Source organism: Aedes albopictus, chromosome 3, assembly GCF_035046485.1.
Source record: "Aedes albopictus strain Foshan chromosome 3, AalbF5, whole genome shotgun sequence".
NCBI lineage: Eukaryota > Metazoa > Arthropoda > Insecta > Diptera > Culicidae > Aedes > Aedes albopictus.
This window is the reverse complement of record NC_085138.1, coordinates 403,227,454-403,234,179: the sequence shown is the minus strand read 5'-3', so window position 1 is coordinate 403,234,179 and position 6,726 is coordinate 403,227,454.

The window sequence follows — 6,726 nt, the reverse complement described above, 5'->3', positions numbered from 1 at the left end:
GGTTTAATTTGATCTTGAGCTGTACGTGAAATCATAAAATTGAGTAATAATTTTTCTGTATTTACATGAATTATCCCGGTTAGGCGACATATTTTTCTGATAAAACTCTGTGTTCCTGATGATTCCTCCAATAGGGCTAACCCTCCTGAGGTAGTCATAACTGAGCACATGATAGAACTAGCGGTTTTATCACAGCATTTTTTTGGTTTATGTTACGGCCACGAAATCTTTTGTTGGTTTTATGCATGGCCTCACAGTTTTGTGTATTTGTTTACAAAAAAAATCTCTCCGACAACAACCGCAAATGCAAGTTTTATTGAAATGGTATATAATAAGTGATAAAACCAATTCATGTCTACTTGCAAGTCTTTAACTGAAGATGTTTATAGCAGAAGTTATATGATAGTTTTATGGAACGCCAAAGGTTCAAAGTAAAAAACTACCACATAAAACTAATTTAGAACAACTAGCTTTTTGACATGCTCGTATAAAACCAGGATAAAACATGAGTAAACCTTCAAGGCATGCTGATTGTTACTTGGGCGCCTTTGACAGAGTTGACCACGCCATACTTCTGAAGAAACTAGAGAAAATTGGAGTGTCTGGCCATTTTGTAGAGTGGTTCAGATCCTATTTGACTGGCCGATCGCTCAGTGTTAAAATCGGATCCCTTCAATCTACGCCCTTAAATAACGTGTCCGGTGTACCTCAAGGCAGTAATCTCGGCCCTTTACTGTTTTTGCTGTTCATTAACGATGCGACGTTGATATTACCGCCTGGAGTAAGGCTCTTCTATGCGGATGATGCTAAGCTGTACGTCGTCGTTACGTCATCAACGACTGCATTGAGCTTCAAATGATTTTATCCCGGTTTGAGAAATGGTGCACGGATAACAGACTTACTCTCAGTATAGAAAAATGCCAGGTTATCACATTCAGTCGGAAGCAGAAGCCAATAACGTTTGATTATTCGCTTGCGGGTATATCTCTTGACCGAGTACAGCAAGTTCGTGACTTAGGTGGTATCCTCGATCATGGTCTAACGTTCCGTTCTCATTACGACGAGATTATCTCTAGAGCGAACCGACAACTCGGATTTATAATGAAGATTGCCAACGAATTCGAAGATCCTCACTGCTTGAAATCACTCTACTGCTCATTGGTGCGCTCAATACTGGAGTTTCCGTCGTTGTTTGGTGTCCCTTCCAGAACACCTGGACAGCGCGCATTGAAAATGTTCAAAAGAAGTTCGTGCGTTTTGCCCTGCGGAATCTACCTTGGCGCGAGGATCAACGTTTGACTCCCTATGTCGACCGCTGCCAGCTTCTTGGGATTGACACTTTAGAAACGAGACGCTATACCGCACAGGCTATGTATATTGCAAAGATCCTGAAGGGTAGCATCGACTCATCGGCACTCCTATCACAGATTAATTTGTACGCTCCTGCAAGATCGCTTCGAAGACGGGACATTTTGCGGCTGGATCGGCGAAACAGTCGATACGGACAACACGATTCTGTACGGTTCATGTCGTCTACTTTCAACGAAGTTGCTTATCTGTTTGATTTCAATGTTTCCTTGACTTCCATGCAGCAACGCTTCACAATGCACTTTCGAAACCTAAACCAAGTGAACCATCAGCTTTAAGTTTCATGTTTAGTTTTAATTTTGACGATTGTTGTTTTTCCTCTTTTGTTTTGTTATTTGGTTTCATCTATTTGTGTGTGTTTTTTTTTTACTTCATTAAGACATAGTCAGATGAAGACTGGTATTAAATAAATAAATTAGAAAATAAATTATAAAATTAGTTTGGGAAGCCGAAGTACTCGCGGCTGTTTCGAGATTAGGATTAACAAATATTTATAATTGGAAAGGAATATTGAGACATTACCGGTATCCTGCGTGTAATGAATGTTGCATTACTCCATTGCAAATAAAGGGCAATGAAATATTGATTTTGCTACAGTTTTTTGTTTTGTTTTCTCAAAATCTTCAGAAACTATCAAACTTGATAATAAAGTCACACTATTTACACTAAGGAATCCTCGAATGGTTTCAGGGAGGAATCTCAGAAGGAATCTTAGGAAAGAAATTCATGAAGAAATCCAAAAGGAAAATTCTGGACTAAATTCTGCAAAAACTGGTGTATAAAACCCTGCATAAACTTCTGCAGGAATCTCTGGCGGTTGAAGATTCTCTTTTTGAGATCTCTGCAGAAAATTCTGAAGAAATCCCTAGTTGAAGTTTTCAAGAAATTTCCGAAGGAAATCCAGTACAAATATTCGAAAGAAATTCCAGGAGGATACCCGAAATGAATTCAAGCAGGAATCCCAAGGGAACTACAGCAGGAATTTCCAAAGGAATTCCAGAAGCAATCCCCGACAGAATTCTAGCGGATATATCTGAAAAATTTCAAGGAGGATTTCAAGGAGGAATCAACGAAAAATATTGAGAAGGAATCTCTGAAGGAATTCCAGCAGAAATCCCAGAGAGAATACTAGGAGGAATTTCCGAAAGAATCCCATAAGGTATTCCAGCAGGAAACTCCGAAGGAATTCTAAGATGAATCCCCGGAGGAATTCTAAACGGAATCCCCGAAGGAATTCTAGAAGGAATCTGCGAAGAAATTCGAATAGGAATCACCATAGGAATTTCAAGATGGAATCCCGAAGGAAATCCAGAAGGAATCCCCGATAAAATATCAGGAGAAATCTCCGAAGGAAGAATCCTCGAAGGAAGAACCGCTCAAAAGAAACCCCCGAAAGAATTCTAAAAGGAATCCCAAAAATTACTCTAGGAGCAATCCCCGAAGGAATTCCAAGAGAAATCCCCGACTGAATTCCAGGAGATATTCTCGAAAGAATTCTAGGATGAATCACCGAAGGAATTCCAGAAAAGAGAAATCACCAAAGGAACTCCACGAGTAATCCCCGATCAGGAGAAATCCCCGAATGAATTTTAGGAGGAATCCGCGATTGAAGTCTAGAAAGAATCCCTGAAGAAATTACAGGAGAAATCCCTGCAGGAATCCCAGAGGTCACCTCAGAAGGAACTCCGGAAGGAATCTCCGAAGGAATTACAAGCGGATTCTTCCAAAAAGGAAACCCCGAAGGAAATTAAATGTAAAACCGTCTAACTTTCGTGATAAACATGATTTTTCATACAAAAAGAATATGCTACCCTCAAGTTTTACTTGAAGTAAAATTCAATGTGTTTAAATCCAAGCTAAAATCTTTTACAAGCACGTAGACTCAAAAATAAAAAATATGTTGGAGGCCTTGAAAAAGTTCTACACTACTTTCGGGCATCGAAATCCATGAAAATTTTGGTTTCGTCAGATTTAAATATAGAGTTATCTCCATAAACAAAAGAGAAATCACCCAAACTGACACACTGAAAATGCCTTTTAGCCCCCAGCAATTGTCTCATTGGTTTCTTGTGTAAACGGAGCTGATCGGGTGATACTGGAGTAGCAGCCAAACCGTTCAAGTTGAAAACCTCAACTCCAAAAAGTTTTTATACCACTTCTTCTGCTTCTTGGCGCAAAGTCCCCACTGGTAAAAGCCTGCATCTCAGCTTAGTATTCTATGAGCACTTTCACAATTATTCACCGTGAGCTTCCTCTGCCAATGACCATTTTACATGTGTATAATGTGTGACATGCAGAAAATCTATGCCCAAGTAACTCAAGGAAATTTATTTACGAAATGTTCCTGAACCGACCGCAAATCTAATTAGTCACCCTCAGCTTGGTTATTGGTTATGCTGAATACCCATGCCACGCCTATACAACTGTGGCTATAGTGGCCCTTTTATTTGTACGAGTCCATGCTCTGTATGCATCACATGTTCGGCCGCTCGGCCGATGGTCATTATGCCACCACTGTCACCACTTCGCTACCAACAACCAAGTACTTGCTGTATTGATCGTTAAAACCAATTCTTACTGTTTACCTTTAAAAAGACACGAATATCTTTTCCGGGGCTCGACGATCAGTTCTGATGATACCGATATGGTTCGCAAAACCTACGTAAATATTGGAACTTTGAAATTTCCATTCCATTTCATTTGATTTCACATAAAATAATTTGTTGCACGCAAAATTGCAAACAAGCTCCATACTGCAGACAACCTGTAATTTAACAATCCGATGGAGAATTGCGTTGAAAGCGATGGAGGTCATTTTGTAACAGCGAACTCGATGTAACAATATTTAACTGTATAGGAGAGTATGCGACCACGTGACGATGGTACCGATCCTTCACATGCCAGCTCTCCTAATGGCTTCTTCAAGAGCTATATTGAATAACAAGTTCGACAGTGCGAAATTTCGAACACTTGAATAAATCATGTCAATAAATTTCATCGGAAAAGCGCATTTCATCATTATCTGCCATAACTCATTTCTTTTCACTTAATCTTACGCTGCTTTGAAATCAATGAAAAGATGGTAAATCCGCAAGCTGTACTCCTGGAGTTTATCTAAGATTTATCATTCCATATTGACTCATTAACGCCCAGTGATGTATTTATAGTTCAGTAACTTTTGCGATAACCGGGAAATAAGGCATGTTGGAAGACTGGTGTTTTCAACAAAGTTGTTGAGGAGGGCAAGGACTCTCCGATAGTACGTAGTGATCATGAAACATTTTGCTTTGATAGGAGCTGCGTCAACAGCCATTGCCAATACCGTCGCGCCCGCATCAGGTTTCGACAAAGTTGAGCAGGACAAGTTCTAGGTTTATCCGTTAGGTGGCGCTAGTAAATTTCAAAAACTCTTAGCTGCTGTATCACGAGAGGCGAACTACATTGAAGAATTTCGTCTTTGGCAAAGTTGATCAGGACATCAAGGGGGTGGAGCGGACCTGGTGTGAACACTTAACTATCACGCCGAGGACCTGGGATCGAATCCCACTTCCGACAAACTCGCAAAATGTGAGTTCTTTCTTCGGAAGGAGAGTAAAGCGTGAGTCCCGAGATGAACTAGCCTAGGGCTAAAAATCTCGTTAATACAGATAAAAAAGGACATCAAGGGCTATCCGATATTGAACTAGTTGTTCGTAGGTTTATCCGCTAGGTGGTACTAGTAAGTTTTGAAAATTCTTAGTTGATGTTTCTCGAGAATTAGGCGTCATGGAAGAATTTCGTCCTGTCCAATTAGCGCTACTTCATGCACATATTTTTTTTTCTTCTCGACACGAAAGCCAATGGTTTGATTGTGTCGTAGCTTGAACCGTCTGTTAGAAAAGTGTTGTCATTCCATTTAACGATAGTTATTTGATTTTTCTCGTCGAATTGGAAACCATAAGAGCCTCAACAACTTTTTTCAACTGATTTTTCGGACTGAAGTGGGCATTGTACTGTTCGATTTTGTCGCATAGGTACCTCTTGTACGAAAACCTATTTTGCACAGTTTTACGAACAAATCATATGAACTGAAGAAGTTGTTTTGTTTCAAGTTGTTTCAAGGGGTTGTGCACTTCCTTCAGGACATGTTTTGCCACAGTAAAAATTTAAATGATATCAGTACCCAGCTAACACAAAGTTTATATGGTGTTGAATAGGATGCTAAAGTGGAGGCCATATGCGTACAAGCTTCCATTTAACCGCGTGTAAAGTGTGTGTATATTGCCTCCACTTTTGCATCTTATTCAACATCATATGCGATCGTTTGTTGACTGGGTAGCCGTTACTGCCGCATAAGGCCCATAGTGTGTGGGCAAACCTTTTGAGTTTTCCTTTGATAAACTGCTTTACAGGGTGACGGCCGTCATATCACATATCATCATTTCATCGATGGATAAGTTCTGATCGAACACATACCATTTTTGATAGTTCGAATTCACGATAATTATGATTTCCCGCACCTTCAATCCTTGACTTTCCGTATCGTCTTCGAGAAGATGATTATTTGTAAAATGATACTTACCAGTAACAACAATGTAAAAACGTAGATTTTCATTGCGTACTTGATGTAGTGTGGTTGATTCTAGGTTTACCCATAAGGCATTGGCGTAGCTAGCTTTTTCTTTTTTCTCACTCACTCTCCTAAACAAACAGGCACAGACCCCCTCTTGCATCCCGCTCTTTCTTTGTTTGCTTAAGAGAGCGAATAAAAAAAAGCTGATACGCCAATGCCATTAGGTGGCTTCAGTTATTCTCAGAAATTTTGAACTTCTGTATCTCAAGAATAGAACTGGAGATCGTAGTAAGCCTTGCCGTGGCCGGTCGAGTTTTGCTTTGCTTGTCACTTTTTTTTTCGAGCTCCGGTTTCTTTTTGTTTCGCGTTTTGAACGGTGATTTGGCTGGTGCTATTTTTTCGGATTGTTCGATTGTGAGTTCACCGGATGTTAAACCGCGTGTTCCGAATATTTTCTGACACGTTCTATGCATGGTTCATGGTTCATGGTAGCACCTTCATATAGTTTACAGTGGCTTGTGATGTTACCGCCAGTGGATCGGCCGCCAGTACTACGCCACCCGGGAAGTTATTGTTATGCGGAAAAGAAAGTTTTCCATTCGCTAGGAAATACATTTCAAGTTTTGTTTGATCAAAACTTCTAGTGAAAAACGTGTAAAATTGTTTAATAATTTGAAAGGAAAACAAATGAAAGTGTTGTTTTACGCCTACAAGAAAATAGTGACGATTGGGAAAAAAATAGTTTTTTTTTTTAACTGTTCGCAATTGCGGCTCGGTGGGCTTTCAGTCACGTGTTTTTCATTTCC